We start from the raw sequence: 16,290 nt of genomic DNA, 5'->3' as shown, positions 1-16,290 counted from the left end.
AGAAGAGACATAAAATAATATTCTTCTAACATGTGTTCTCCAGGTGATTTCATGCCTGCAAACCCCAGATTATTTCTTGGCAATTTAAGCAACCCTAAAAGAGAAAGAAAATAAGCCTTGGCAATATTTTAAACAAAACCCACAGACTCTGAAAAATAGTATTTTGTAACAGGAATGAAAAGGGATACTATTTCAGTTAAGTGCCACTTATAAACATGGGCATAAATAACCCTAAATAAAATACTAGCAACTAGAATCAATACAAAATTGCCTGAAAAGTCCTACAAAGCCATCATCAACAAAGAATCCTGTCAAACTTGCCAACTAATTAATTGTGTAATCTATAGCTGTAAATAGTTGTTATAATGAAGAAGGGTGGCTCCACTTTGAATGTTGGGAATTAATTTTTCCCCCAAGACAGGGTTACTCTGTGTAGCCCTGGCTGTCCTGGAACTCATTCTGTATACCAGGCTGGTCTTGAACTAAGAGATCTGACTGCCTCTGCCTCCCAAGTCTGGGATTAAAGGCATGTACCACCAATGCCCAGCTGCATGTTGGGAAATTTATCTATTGGCAACTACCTTACACATGGCTGTTACAAAGAAGAGAATAATGAATGGGATTATTGTTCTTATAGAGGAGGATGCCTTGTTTCTTGCCTCCTTCTTCACCCTGAGAGGACACATCAACAAAGTACTGTCACTGAAGCCAAGGGCAGATGCTCTCCAGACATAGTATGCTGGAACTTGACCTTAGGCCTCCTCCCTTCCAGAATGGTGATCAATACATTTCTGCTGCTCATAAATTACCTAGTCTGATATAGAAACAGGAATAAGCATGATTAGCCCAATAGATTTCTCAAGAAGCATTTATTAACACTTAGACATTATCTGATCTAACAATGGAAAAAAGCAGAAGAGTAAATTTATATTGATTGTGGCACAAATATACACACAGAGAGACACTGGGGTATAGTCTATGTGTTAAATTGAAAACCTTTATCTGTTCATCTAAGAAGGCAATTCTAGGAAACAATCAGATGAACTGAAGAGATTTTTATATTTAAATTACATCTAAAGAAATTCAAATTAATAACTCTACCAAGATTCTGTTTTATCCCAGTAAAAATGGCTATCAAAAAGAAAACAAATAACAACAAATGCTGGTGAAGATGTGGAGAAAGGGAAGGAGGGACCCTCATACACTCCTGATAGGAATATAAATTAGTCCTTCCAGCTTGGAAACTAATATGGACTTCCTTAGGTTTCATCTACACCACTTCTGGGTACAAACTCAAAGGACTTGAAGTTACCATACCAAAAGATATCTGCACAGTCATGTTTATTGTAGTACTATTTATAATACCAAATTACAGAGTCAATCTAGATGTCATTCAACAACTAACTGGATAAAAAAACAAAACCAAACTTGGTATACATACACAATAGGGTTTTAGTCAGCCATAATAAAAAAGAATGAAATTCTACTGTTTGCTGGAAGCTAGATGCAACTGGAGACCATGCTAAGTGAAATCTATCTATCTATCTATCTATCTATCTATCTATCTATCTATCTATCTATCTATAATGCATATATATGTACACATGACATGAAGAAAGGAGAATACATCAATTAAAAGAAAACTTAAAACATAGAAAACAGATAATCTTGATAACAATGATGTTATGGTGGCAGTAATGGTGAAGATGTGTTTGTTCCTACTGGAAAGAAATGTACTTTATTTAAGATAACAAGACATTAAAATCATAAAATCTAAAAACATAGTAGAAGCACTGAGGCGCTGTATACATAAAGTTTCTTGATTGGATTTAATGGAAAAATAAAAAATTCCAAGAAATTTCTCAGAACATAGATTAATATAACCTGGAAGATCATCCTCTATTTAGTAGTTTCAGAATCATTTACAGAAAGAGTCTCATTAAAATTCAGAGCACAACTGTCATGCTAGCCACTGAAGGAAGACAAGGGGTGAAGTATAGCACCTCAGTATTTAATGGGAAGAATGGAAATGATCTTGTTTCATAGAAACTGTAACCCCCTGTGTGGGATATTCATGTAAACATGGAAAATAAGAGTATACAGAGGTAGACAATAGCAAAATATATGATACATCTTTTCTTTATACAAATAATTATAAATTATAAAGATACATAAATATATAACTTAAGATATTCAAAATTGAACTAAGATAATGATAAACTCAAAAAGAAACACATAGAAGTAACTTGAACTCACTAAATTACTGAGGGGAGAAAAGTAGACTTCAGTGGACGACTACATTAAAAGAGCGATTTAGTCTTACACACCAATTGTGAAAACTATTTAAATTGTCTTCCTTCCTTCTTTCCTTCCTTCCTTCCTTCCTTCCTTCCTTCCTTCCTTCCTTCCTTTCTCTCTCTCTCTCTCTCTCTCTCTCTCTCTCTCTCTCTCTCTCCTTTTTCTTACTTTTGTACTAGGAATCAAACATAGGGTCTTGTCCATGCAAGGCTGGCAATCTACCACTGAGCTGATCTCTAGCAGTAAATACTGAATATTTTACAATTGTGAATTCACCCTAAAATAATGGATAAAACTATTAAATCACAATGAAAATATAAAGAGAAATTTTCTTGAGTTATTAGAAAGATTTTGAGTTTCAACTGGATCCATAAAAAGTGAACATTCAAACAATTCTGTTGAGAAAAGGAAGTAAAGAGATAATCTTACCTTAAGAAGCATGCCATCTAAAGTTGAGGTGATTCCTCTGCAAAAGAGCTGGTGAATAATAACTGGGAAAAACAAAGACACCCAAAGCAAGTTCTTGGTAGATTATATCAGTAAATATGGGAATAAAATCCTAAAAATGTTAGAAGTCGTGCATGTTACTTATGAGGATGTGGCTCACTGGGAGGGTGCTTGCCTAGCATTCTTGAAGCTCCAGGTTCAAAGGCTCAGTGTCCAGTACAACAACAACAACAACAACAACAACAACAACAACAAAGCCTGTCAAAACTGCTTATTCTTAGAGGAGATGTTCTTTCTATGGTTCTCATATTGCTGGAAGAAAGAAAGAAAAGAAATAAAAGAAGAAGAGAGGAAAGGCATATAGAACAAAAATACAACAAAAGATTTAAATTTTGACCAACTAATAGAGTACATGTGTTTTAAGGTAGTCTTAGGATCCTGAAAAATGTATTTGTGATTTATAAGGAAGTTGGGGGGCTAATTTTTCCAATGTATTGTGTAAATTAAAAATAAATTTAAAACGATACACATCATGGCAGGAAAAAGGGGCAAAGAGATAGAAAACTTTTTAGAAACAAAAGCAGAAATGACTGCTGGATACTTTCAAGATGTTTTCCTAACAACTGAAGGGTTGAAAGCAGCAGGAATGTTTTGTGGGGTGATGCTCCCCGTGAAACTCAGGAAGTCCTATGGTGTACACTCAGTTGAAATGTATAGTTCAGCAAGTTTCCTAAAAGGAGCATTTAAAATGTTTCCCAAGATACAAATGTACTTTTCAGGCTAGCAGTCCAAATGCTATAGCTGAAGTCAAGAAAAATGTCCCACAAGTACACTCCTAAATGAGGATGGGATGGCGGATTCTTTTACTTAGGTGTCTTTGGCAGTTGTCTTATGATATTTAATTTTTATTACATGTATTTATTTCTTGAGTGTGTTAGTATATGTGTATACTGTATGCATGAGTGTACGATAGCATGCATGTGAGAGTGAGAGAGCAATTTATAGCAACTTGTTCTTTTCTTCCACTACGTGGATTTTGGGGATTAAACTCAGTTCGTCAAGATTGTCAGCAAGCACCTTCACCTGCTGAACCATCTTGCTGGCCTCATTCTGATGTTTTTAGTCAAAGAACTCCAAAGATTTCCTTCTTGTTGTTCTAAAACATTTTAGTGAAACCATTGAATGAAGTACAATTGTTATAGCAATGTATGGTGTAAGTGCTGATTTTGCATTTTTAGAAAAGCAGATTAGAACGAATGGACTCGCTATGTGCACTTACTCCTGTGTGTGAGTGGGTTCTGTGAAGAGAGGGATGTTCTCAGCATCTGCATCTAATAGGCTCGGTTTTGTAGCATGAGGTAGGATTTTGGAGCGGTGATTACTTTTTTAGTTTGGTTTTAAATATATTTACTTATTCATTTTTGAAGTCACTTTTTTTTTCCTTTCTTAATTAGTAAGTGTGGAGGGCTTAAAGTTGAGCATAAAAGAGACATCTCTATACAACTTTATTTCTAAGTAGAGCAGACAGAAAATAATGGAGGAGAGAACATTTTTATTTAGAAATTCAGAGGCCACCAGGGACTTCGAAAATAGCTTTAGGAGAATGGCGAGAGAGAGGAAGCCAGATGTAGGATTTTAAGAAAAGAATTAGCTGAGAGGAAGTAGAGGAGAGAAATTTGGAAACCGTTGGACTATTTTTACTCTCCTTCCATCCCACCACCCTCTTCATATTCCTCTGCTTCTTTTTTCTAAACTCCATTGTTAATGCCCCTCCCTTCCTCAACAGAGATGGCATCTTGTGGCATGACATCCAGCTCCTCATGTCCCAGCTCATACCTGCTGAGAGATTTACACTGCTTCCCCACAAGGGAGCAACACGGGTAATGTTCTTACAGGGGTTACAAAGACGCAGCCTTGCATAGAAATATCATTCACTGGAGCATGAAATATGGTCATTCAAATGTTACTTTTAATGCTGTCACTTTCCAAAGCAGAGACCCAGTCCTCTAGCACTTTATGTTACCCTTCCTGTTTGTTTTTGTCAAATCCCTTCAGTATTTCACTGATCTCTATGTGAACTGTAGCCTTTCTCTATTCCCCCCACTTCCCTTTCTCTCCCAAGATGAACTCATGGCATCATGAATGCTAGGCAACTGCCTGACTGTCTTCACTCTCTCCATAACCACTTCCTTTTGTGGGTCTACATTGATTATTACGAAATCAAAAGCCTTCTCTTAGTCTTCTGAGTGCAAGATTGTTGAAGGGACTGTAGCCACCCTGGACCTGGCAAACACAGCTCTGACAGGCTTTCTCATTTTCTCCCCATTCCCTCTGGCTTGCTAAAAATCATTAGATGACATTCCTAAAGCTTGCCACCAAGGTTTGTTCCCTTACTGGCCACTTCCTCCTCCTGAGGTCAACTACTAAGCTCCATCAATCAGGAACCCCTTTGGGCTCACCTAATTAACATGCTTAATTAAAATGAAACACTTCATGTTTCCTTTCAGGTGTTAGATGAAACAGAGCAGCTAACTCCCGTGTGTAGTGCACACAGCCCATCAAAATGTGGATGATAAGTCTGACCCAAAAAATTCAGAGGTGATGTAACCTGGCGACCATGATCCACACTATGAACTGAGCCAAGCTTCTACAAATTTATCCTTAAAAATAAAAAGGAAGGAAGGAGGGAAGGAGGGAGGGCGGGAGGGAAGAAGGGAAGGAAGGATGGATGGAGGGTGGGAGGGAAGGAAGGAAGGAAGGAAGGAAGGAAGGAAGGAAGGAAGGAAGGAAGGAAGGAATGAGGGAAAGAGGGAGGGAGGAAATGGGACAATGATCCTTGGAGGCATTAGCACATTTGCTGCTCCCTCTGCACTTCCCAGGTCCTGTTGAGCATCCCAGAAGTGATAATTAGCATCAGCTAACTTCACTGCATCTCCACTCACTGAGCAGAAGCCTGCAGCAGCTCCCCTCAATCCACTCTCCACTGCAGCCAGAAATATTTTTTTAAATGTTAATACAACCACATTAGTAGTAACTCTGACACCCTTAAGGATTCCACTATCCTTTAAGGAAAAGGGTTACACTGTGGCCTGTGATTGCTGCTCCAGTTAAGCTGCGTTGGCCTCCATGATCACTCTCCACACTGCACCCTTGTCCCACTGACTCCTAGACAGGTCTTAAAGGGAGAAATGGCCAAATTCTTTCCCCTTCCCAGCTTAAATCTATCTCTCTGCCTGGAGCTTTGCTCATCCCAGTCTGCTCTGAGGAAGAGTCTCCCATAAATTTCAGCTGCTCCCTGGGGGAAGGCCTTTCTTTCTAACAGTGGCAGACAAAGTGGATTCTCTTTGGAATACTCCCAGCTTCTTTAGTGTGGTTCCCGGAACTGAGGAACTAAATGGTATGGTGTTTGCCATGCTCTGTGCTGTGGAGGTTCTGAACATGCTTTACATTTACCAACTTGAGGTTCCTGTGGGGAACTTGAATTCAGAATCTAGCAGGTTACAAGACATCCAGTTCTGTGGCGATTTTGCAGAATGGATGCTGTTCTGAGGGCAGCAGTTGCCTTCACACAGAGTTCTGTGATGTGGATTTGAGGCCCAGATATATCAGCTTATTCTTCTGTGGCTGCTTCAATACTCATTATAAAAGTCACTTAGTACTTGGCTGTGAATCCCTTTAGGCTTAAGCTAACATAGCGTTTGCTATATGCAGGTGAACATTGGCTAATGTGTGGTCCCTCCTCAATATAAATCAGTGCACTTGTCTCTTACTATACCTGGCATTTCTCCCACGACACTTGTCCTAAGTTGTAATTGCACATTTACCCATGTGAGTGTCTGTTCTGGAGCCTAGATTCTTAGCTTTGTGAGACTCTAGAGCAGTGGTTCTCAACCTTCCTAATGCTGAAACCCTTTAATACAGTTCCTCAAGTTTGGGTGATCCCCAACCATAAAATTATTTTCATTGATACTTCATAACTGTATTTTTGCTACTGTTAGGAATTGTAACGTAAATGTTTTTTTAGGGGGAACAGAGGTTTGCCAAATGGGTCGCAACCCACAGGTTGAGAATGACTACTCTCACAGGTACTTAATGCATGCTCTTCAAGAAATGGAGCAAAAAAAAAAAAAAATCAAACTATAGTAAGATTCCTCTTCATTTGAATTTGCTTTTTCTTTTTTCTTTTTTGGCAGTTTGTGTATGTGCATATAATATATTGTGATCATGGTCACCCCCACATGGCTTTCCCTTATTGTTAACCCCACCAAAAAAAAAGTAGAGACCACTGACCACAAATTATGGCCAAACTAAAGCAAGCTTTATTCTATGCACAGCAAAACCAGTCCAGTGGCTGTCTCACCCTAAGACAGGGTTCTAGAGAGCAGCCCTGAACCAAATGTTCAAGCCTCTTTTATAAGGCAAGAACCTTATAAAAGGGGAGATTTTACAAACAATTATGGTTACAGAAGTGAGACCAGGCAGTTAAGGAAACCTTCCTGGAACATTTGTTATAGAACATTCTGTGTTCATAGGGGTGGGGAATAGCCCAATTCAGAGAAAAAGAAATGTAAATTTTACAGTAAATAGAAACCTAACTTAGCTAGAATCTTCAATGGCTTCCAAGGACAAGATGGAGTCAGTCTAGTTTCTCATCCTTCCCCTTTTCCCTTTTCTTATGTGTCCCTGTCAAATCCTCCATAGGAAACTTCCATTTCTAGTTGCTGTAGGGCCGATAATGCTGATGGAGGGCAAATATTTTAACATTTACTATCTGACAGGAAATAAAATTTGTAATACACCAGAAGATGCATGCCCTGACCATGGGAAACATTAGGAGAAGGATCAGGGAGCCTACTGTGACTGAAACAAGAGTGGTTAGCCAGGGGGACCAGTTAAACAGGGACTGATGCCAGCTGTTCCCCTCCTGTTGGTCTAAGTATTTGGTTTTAAGGTTGTTTCTCACCAAGGCTAGGGTCTCCTTAATTATACCTGATTGGTTAACATAGAAACAACAGGTTTCTCCAAGGGCTACACATAACCTCCTTTTCTTCATGAATAATAGTAAATTTAGGACCCTTCTTTTTGTATTGCAAGGGTACTTAGAGACAGTTTTCCAAAAGATCCCAGATCTTATTTTACCTGTTAGCTCAAGGTTCTAAATCGCTGGTCTTGGAGACCTAAGGCTGTTGCTCCTAGTTCTGTAGACCCTGCAATCCCTGCACCTACTAAGACTGGAACCAATATGAAGATTGCTTGTTTCCATTGAGGGTGGTCAGTTGTCATGGCTAGATGCAGGTGGCCTGTATTACCACCATAAATATTAATTTGTGGGAAGATGTGGACACAAAAACATAAATGCAGTCCAGAGACAATGCAGGAGACTGACAGACCTTGTGTAATACCATTGGGACAAGCCCATCAGGTGTCAGAAGGGGCAGAAAAAATTAGTTGTGGATCTTTGGGGCCTACAGTAGTCAGGTTGTGAATAATGGTCTCATAATTATCCAAAGAGGAAGAAGCTAGTTTACCTGATACCTTTGACATGACACATAGTCCTCGTCCTTGTATATCACTTAGGGTTAATTTTGGCTGGGACCAGGAACATGCATCAGCAGTGTCTTATGGCAAAGTTGCAAATGGCAGGTTGTAAGATATTCCCACATAGTAAAGGGATTTTGGCTGAAGGCAGACCAAGCAGTCCGTCCTGAATCAGGTTAGGTGCTGACTGGTTCTTTGGGGCATGGGTATACCAGAGGAGCCTAGGGGACTAGGAAAACCTCAGGTACCAACCAGGTTTTTAATGGGGCCTATGGGTTTTGGTATTTCAGGGTATTGCCACATATATGCATATATCTTAGTACCTTGTAGGTTTATCTCCAGATTTAAAATACCACAACTTTCCCCAAAAGAGCTCAAATGAAATTTCCAACCTGGTTTGAGTCTTTGTACCCAAAGGGAGAAGAACCGGCTGAGATCTGTCCTTAAAGTGTGTTGTTCCTGAGTTGTAATGTTATCTAAGATGTTTCCAGTGTCTGTTAGTCTAAGCTTCCATTTCTAGGTAAGAGTTCTATGGGGGGTGTGTGACTGTGTGGGTTTTAATGAAAATGGCCCTTATAGGTTCCAAGGGAGTGGCACTGCTAGGAGATGTGGCCTTATAGGAGGAGGTGGGGCTTTGTAGGAGTACATGTAGCCTTGCTGAATAAACTGTGTCACTGGGGCTGGGCTTTGAGGTTTCAAATGCTGAAGCCAGTCCCAGTGTCCCTCTCTATCTCTCTTCTGGCTGTCTGCCAATGCAGATGTAGAATTCTCAAGTCCTTCTTCAATACCATGTCTGCCTGTGTGACTCATGCTTCCCTCCATGATAATAACGGACTAAACCTCTGAGCTGTAAGGCAGTCCTAGTTAAATGTTTTTCTTGATAAGAGTTGCCATGGTCATGGTGTCTCTTCAAAGGAATAGAAACCCTAAGTAAGACAGAAGTTGGTAACAGGAGTCGGGTATTATTGTGATTGACCTGGCCATGCTTTTATTTGGAGGAATGTGGACTTTGGGACTTTGGGTTAGGAAAGCAGTTGAATGCTTTAAGCTTGGCTTAATGGGACATACTAGTAGGAACATGGAAGACAGTGGTGCTAAGGGCAACTTGAACTGTGGGGGCCTGGCTCAAGAGGTTTCAAAGGAAAAAAAATATTAGTAGGTGCCTAGAAACCATTTTTGTGATATTTTGGTGAAGAATGTGGCCACTTTCTGCCCTTGTCTAAAAAAATCTGCCTGACTATGGATTAACAGCTCTGACAGAGGAGATTGCCAGATAGCATAGTATTGTAGTATTTACTGTATTGATTAGTTGCTAGTGGTCACACTGATGCAGATCTATAATGAAACACAGCAAGCTGAGCAAGGAAAAATACAAAATGTACAGTTTGAGGGGGAAAAGGATACCAGGAAGTATAAAAAAGATTAAAGAAAAACTTGATACTAAGTGTGGTAAAGGGAGTGGTAACCTCAGAGCAAAACTTCACCCAGCTAAGCTTCCAACTTATGAAAAAATATTAAAGAAAAGTGAAATGGAGTTAAATAAAACTTAGGGCCAGGCATGGTGGTGCACACCTTTAATCCCAGTACTCAGAAGGCAGAGACTGGCAGAGCTCTGAGTCTCAGGCCAGTCTGAACTTTCAACTTTTAATCAGTGCTGAAACTGTGATAGACTATGGGGACATTTAAAGTTGGATTCAATGCTTTTCTGCACTATGATATGGCTACAAGTCTATGGGAGCTAGGGAGTGGAATGTGGTGGTTAGAATGAAAATGACCTTCATAAGTTAGTAAGGAGTGGCACTATTAGGAGGTGTGGCCTTGTAAGAGTACATGTGAGCTTGTTGGATGAAATGTGTCACTGAGGGGTGTCTTTGAGGTTTCAAACACTCAAGTCAGGCTCGGCGTCTCTTTCTCTCTTCCTGCTGCCTACAGATCCAGATGTAGAATTCTCAGCTCCATCTCCTGCACCACGTCTACCCGTGCACTGCCATGTTTCCTGCCATGATGACAGTAGACTAAACCCCTGAAACTGTAAGCTAGCCCCAAGCAAATGTTTTCCTTTATAAGAGTTGCTGTGGTCAGGGTGTCTCTTCACAGCAATAGAATCCCTCACTAAGACCATTACTATAGCTAAAGTTTAATGGCATGAATATAATCCAATGAACTGAAAGTAATATTATAACATCCAAAGCATAAAATGGAGCTAAAGTGGTCTAACAATAAAACATCAAACCTTAAAGATTTTGATCTTAAGGATATTCCCTTCAGTCATTTTCCATCTCTGGTGGTCTGCTTCCTGTTCCACAGGATCCTCAGATGCCTTCTTGAGATGTTAGTGATGAATCCAGGTAGGAATACTAGAAGCATTAACTGTTGGGTGTCCAGAGGACCACAATATTGGGGACCTCTCTACTTGAATTCCAGGTGGTCAGTTTTGAAGAGTCTTTTGAAGATAAGTGTCACCAAGCTGGAATGAGTGGTCAGGTGAACAGTGTCAGACAGGACAGGTAGACCTCAGAAAAGATCTTGGTCTACTTGGCTTTGACAAGTATCTTTTTGATAATAAAGGAGCCTAGAGGCCAATATGAGTCCTGCTATGCTCAGTGTAAGTAATCATTTTCTTTCCTTTACTAGGGAGTTTCCATTGGACCCAATATTCCAGCCTTTAGTTGAGGATAAGGGGTGATGTACTCTCTTCTGTACCTGCTTCTAAGCTGAAATTAAGGACACCATTGTCAGGGCCCAGAAAGTCTGGGATGTTAGTCAAAGGCCAGGAGAGGATCCAGGCAATAGGGCATTCATCAGAAGCATCTGGTTTGCTGACCCAGGGGAAGAGATGGGAAGGTTGGACTGGTTCACATAAGCTTTCAGCACATCCAGAGCTCTCTGGTCTTGTAGGATTATCTGGGGTTGGTGGGATGTAGATGCCTTTGGAGCAGCAGTTTGTAATCTGCAGCTAGTTCCTGGATGGTGTCTGTCAGCCAAGTGGAAATCTGCTGGGACAGATGTAGACTAGGGACAGAAGTTAAAGTTAAAGAACTTAACAGACCTAAAATGTATATGAATTTTTTTGATTCAGAGGTATATACATATATACATACACACATATATATATTCATACATGATAGAGATGTTTTCAGCACAATTAGAAATATTTTTAAGAATTAGAATTCCACTGACTAACATGTTAAAATTCTGAATTTTTTAAGTTTTGATATCATGTATCATCTTTAAGTTTATTTTTATATATTTTAAATTATGTTCTTAGACTTTGACAGTTTATTTAAATTTCTATATCCTCAATGTTTTTCTTTTTTTTTTCATCCAATCATTCATCATTAAACATAAGTGGTTGATTACTAGCCTTCAAAAAACCAAGGCCTGGTTTTCATATATGAAATGCATTGCCCAGGCAGCTGCTGCTAAACTGATAGAGCTATAGTTAGTTAGTCATCTATATTATCAGAGATCTGAGAAGCATAACTTACAGCAGTAAGTATAAACTAAATTGTCTCTGTATCTATTAAAATGGTAGATACTTACCAGCTACCTGGAAGATTATGTTAGGCTCCCTTGGTCTCAATGGCTTTGTTTTAGGGGGCAGAGGTCTTCAGCTGTCACACAAGACAGCATTATTACAGCTGCCAGAGCCAGTAGGTCTGAGAGAATTTGGGAAAACTAATCCAATTTGATGAGAAAGGAGAGCAGTCAAGCCAACAGTGTCCACAGTTTGGCAGGGTACTGGTGGAAGGCAAGGCATAGGGCAGTTCCTTTTCCAGTGGGTATTGGTACCATACCATAGTTAAGGTGGAATCATCTCTATTCAATCACCTTCTTTGGAGATCTTAGAGTTGTCTTCTAGGAGTTGGCATGTTTGTCTATCATGGGAAGCTTTTTCATTTAATATTTTAAATGCCATTCTCAGAAGATTTCCGAAGAGTTTGAGAACCATTACCTATTAGATATACCTGATTTTAAAAACAAACTTTAATTGTTTTTAGATATTTGCTTTAGGCTTTGATAATACATATAGAAAGCTAAGTAAAACTTATTTCTGTAAATAAAGTACTTTTGTATTTAGCGTGACTACAAGTATAAACGAGAAGGTGATAAAGTCACATGGCATTCCTTATCCTTAGTAAAGTTGGCTGCCAGCCATGTATTTGCTTCCATCCTGATGGGGATCATCGGCCAAGATGGTGTCAAGCCACATTGTTGTTATTTACTCTAAGGTAAACCCATTAGGTGTATATCCCTTTAAGATTATCTAGGTATAATTTTTTAACTATCAATCCTGTATTTAAGTCAACTTTTGTTACAGATTTTAAAGACTTTTCCGACCTTGGTCTCAACAATTCTCTCTCATATAAACCCTCCTCATTCTCGCTAATTGGACTCCCAGAGATCCACCTGGGCCTGGGAGGAGGGGACTGGACCTACCTGGACTGAGTCCACCAGGTTGATCTCAGTCTGTGGGGAAGGCTTTGCCCTGGAGGAGATTGGAATGGGAGGCGGGCTGGGGGGAAGGTGAGGGGGGCGTGAGGGGGGAGAACAAGGGAATCTGTGCCTGTATGTAGAACTTAATTGTATTGCAAAATAAAAATTAAAAAAAAAAAAGGAGAGAGCCATATCCAGCTCCAGAACTAGCTTTTTAGTAAAGTAGAACAAAGTAAAATAATATTTCACTTTTATACATGACTAAAGAACGCCCAAATCCCTACAAAAATGAATCCAGTAACCAGGAGGAAGGAACATAGCAATCTGAGAACAAAGAGTTCGTGTGCCTCATCAGATACCTCATTGTCCCCAGATAGGATCCCAACAGAACCAGAACCAGATGTCATTGAAGTAAAACTATGACTTACCAATAGAGGCCTCCCCAGACAAATGATTGCTGGGTTCCTTTTAATGCAACAGTTTGCATGGGTGACCCACCTAAATGAAAGTGTGCCCATCAAGGTGTGCATCCCCAGGGGAGTGGGGCTTCAGTCCCACAAGATAGGAGGGAAGGGTCAGGCTTCCGAATTTAGGTAGGGGTCTTATATTGCTAGTGTCTCCAAATGTTAATCCCACCAAATGAGAGTAAAGGCCACCAACCATAAATTATGGCCAAATTGAAGCAAAGGAAGTTCAGCAGTTGTCTCACCCTAAGACAGGGTTCTAGAGAGTGTCCCTGAGCTAAATTTTCAAGCTTCTTTTATAAGGCAAAAACCACAAGGTGGGGATTTTACAAGCAATCATGGGTACAGAAGCAAGATCAGGCAATTAAGGAAATCTTCCTGGAACATTGTTATAGATCATTCTGTGTTCACAGGGGCGGGGCATAGCCCAATCCTGAGAAAGAGAAATGTAAGTTTTACAGTAAATGGAAACCTAACTTAGTTGAGTCTTAAAATGGCTCCCAGGCACAAGATGAAGTCAGCCTGATTTCTCATTCTCTCTCTTCTGCTCCTTCTACCCTTGGTCTTCCCAAATACTTCTCCTCCATTTTCGTGTGTTTCTCCTAGAACATTGTGCAGGTCACCACAACTGCTGTATGTTCATAATTGTATTGGCCATTTCACAACCAGAAAACAGTATTTCATTGCACTAACCCTCAACCCCTGCTCCCTGATTCTTAAGCCCTGCGGTTTCCTCTTCTGTAATGATCTCTGCACTAGGGAGGGGGTGATATCCAGGCCAGTTATGGGTCTCTACCTTATCTACTGATGACTGCAAATAGAAGCTCTTCTCACCAAGACTGAGAGCAGCACTAGTCTATGGGCATAGACATTCTTAAAAGATGGTTTAACTACATGGACATGATGCCTAAGGAATGTTCTTCTGCCGTAGTATTTCTGTTGCCTTTGCTATTCATATGTCCTCAAAAATCTATTTCTGTGCTGTTACCATACTCCAAAACTTATCTGTGTTGTTTGCATCCATTAGGATCAGATTTAGCCCAATATCAAACACAGTAAGAGTGGATTAAACAATCTAGAGTCTTATACTGCCTTGTGTAAATGCAGAGATGATTCTACTAGAAAGAGGAAGACCTTGGGCTATTAGCCAGCATCACTGCTAATTAAACTGTTCCTTTATAGGGCAGGGTATTACATTTGCATCCTACTCAGGCATAATTACCATGCCTTCCACTAAGTAGACTGCCACTAAAAAGTTGCAAAACTTCATATATAAACTATTTTTAAAGATAAAAAGGTCAATGTTGATTGAGCATGCTAATAGACTAGGTTATGATTCATGTGTGAAATAGAGAACTTTTTTAAAAACAAAACTTACACTGAGTCTAGTAGAATAATTAAAAGTAGAAACCCAGGGTTGGAACAGAGAAATTTGATTCCTGACCGAGTTTCCCCTGAGAGAAGCCTGATAGTATTGAGATCACAAAACACAATCAGAAAACTACCCTAACTCCTGACCCCCACCAGCAAAGGAGTCTCTGAATCCATCAGTGAGATCAGGTTACGTTATTGAAGGAAATAAGTAATCAAACTAATTAGCAATAAAATATTAGGCTGAGTTCTTTTGCAACTGAAAAGGACACCATGAATTCTTGGAACACTGAAATTCTGCATCAAAATACTGAAGGAAGGGAAAATGATATTGTAGCAGCAAATTAAAATCAAACTCCTTGGCCTACAGATAATGTTGAAAAGTGTATACGCTATACTTCTCATTATTAATCATTTCTATTATTCAAGGAGCATATTCTTCTCTAGTTTATTCATTTGAGTAGACCTTCAGTGGCATTGGTGCAGAAGAGCCAGGGAGCTACATACAGAATCAAAGATGAAACAAGGATGAAAACAATCAAAGAGAAAACAGAATCCAATTACTCTTCCTATAATCAGAGATTAAAATTTAAATATAATGGGCAAGAGAAGGCTCAGTGGCTAAATGCATTTGCCACCAAGCCTCACAACTTGAGTCAGGTCTCTCTGACCACATGGTCGAAGGAGAGAGCCAGCTCCCACAATTTGCCACCTGAGCTCCACACATGCACCATGGCACAATTCCCCACCCCCAAGATAAAAGTAAATAACTATAACATTAAAATTAATGTTATAAAAAGAAAAATTAATGTTATGAAAAAAGAAAAATGTAAGTTGAAAATATTAACCTACAATCGATAGATTTTGGAAGAAAAGGAAAAGATGAAACAGCAGGAATGCAGTTGCCTGTATAGACATATTTGATCCATTCTGTAATAAGTACAGCCTTTTCTAATATGTGCTAGTACTTTGATAGGAATTTGACACATGCTATTCTTATTCTTCAGAGAATACTTGAAAGAATGTCATTCCTTATTCCCATTTTATCAATACAAAACCATTGCTTTGCAAACATAAGCAAATTTTCTGCCTCTTTGGTGAGAAAGAAGAGATTATACAATTGCAGTGCAGGTGTGTCTTATTCCAATGCTACCTACATTCTTTCACCATCAAGACAGTGGTGTGATTATTCAACTGTAATGCTCACAGACAGAAGGATCCTCTGTGGTCAGCTTGGCTAATAGATCTTCAGTGATATTAAAAGTTAATTCTATAAAAATGGCCTTGAGAGTAGATTACAAAGCTTGGTATTCAATATTAATTATTTCTATCCACTCAGCCTGCACAAATATTGGCTCATAACATGTGAAGTAAAAGCCCAAAATAAAACCACATTTGTTATTTTCATATTGCAGCCTATCACATTCTGTGATCATTTCTGGAATGTACCAGAACATTCCTGTGGAATCTCCTCCACTGGGCAGAAAAGGCCAGGTCTCTATGGACAGGAATTCTTGCTGAGACTTCCTTCCTTCTGGAAAAATTATAAATTTTAACAACTGTCAAAAAGATAATGCTCAATAATTGTCCTTTCTCCCCCTATTCCCATACAGGTACTTCTTCCTCAGTTAAATCCTCTCTGATCTCCTCCATGCCTAATTAGCAGTTCCATCCACCTCAGCAAACTAGCCTGACACCAGAAGTGACCAAATCAACAAGTTATCCCTTGGCTTAC

The sequence above is a fragment of the Peromyscus eremicus genome, chromosome 6 (assembly GCF_949786415.1).
Source record: "Peromyscus eremicus chromosome 6, PerEre_H2_v1, whole genome shotgun sequence".
Classification (NCBI taxonomy): domain Eukaryota; kingdom Metazoa; phylum Chordata; class Mammalia; order Rodentia; family Cricetidae; genus Peromyscus; species Peromyscus eremicus.
The sequence above is the reverse complement of the archived record's forward strand: the minus strand, read 5'-3'. Positions refer to the sequence as shown.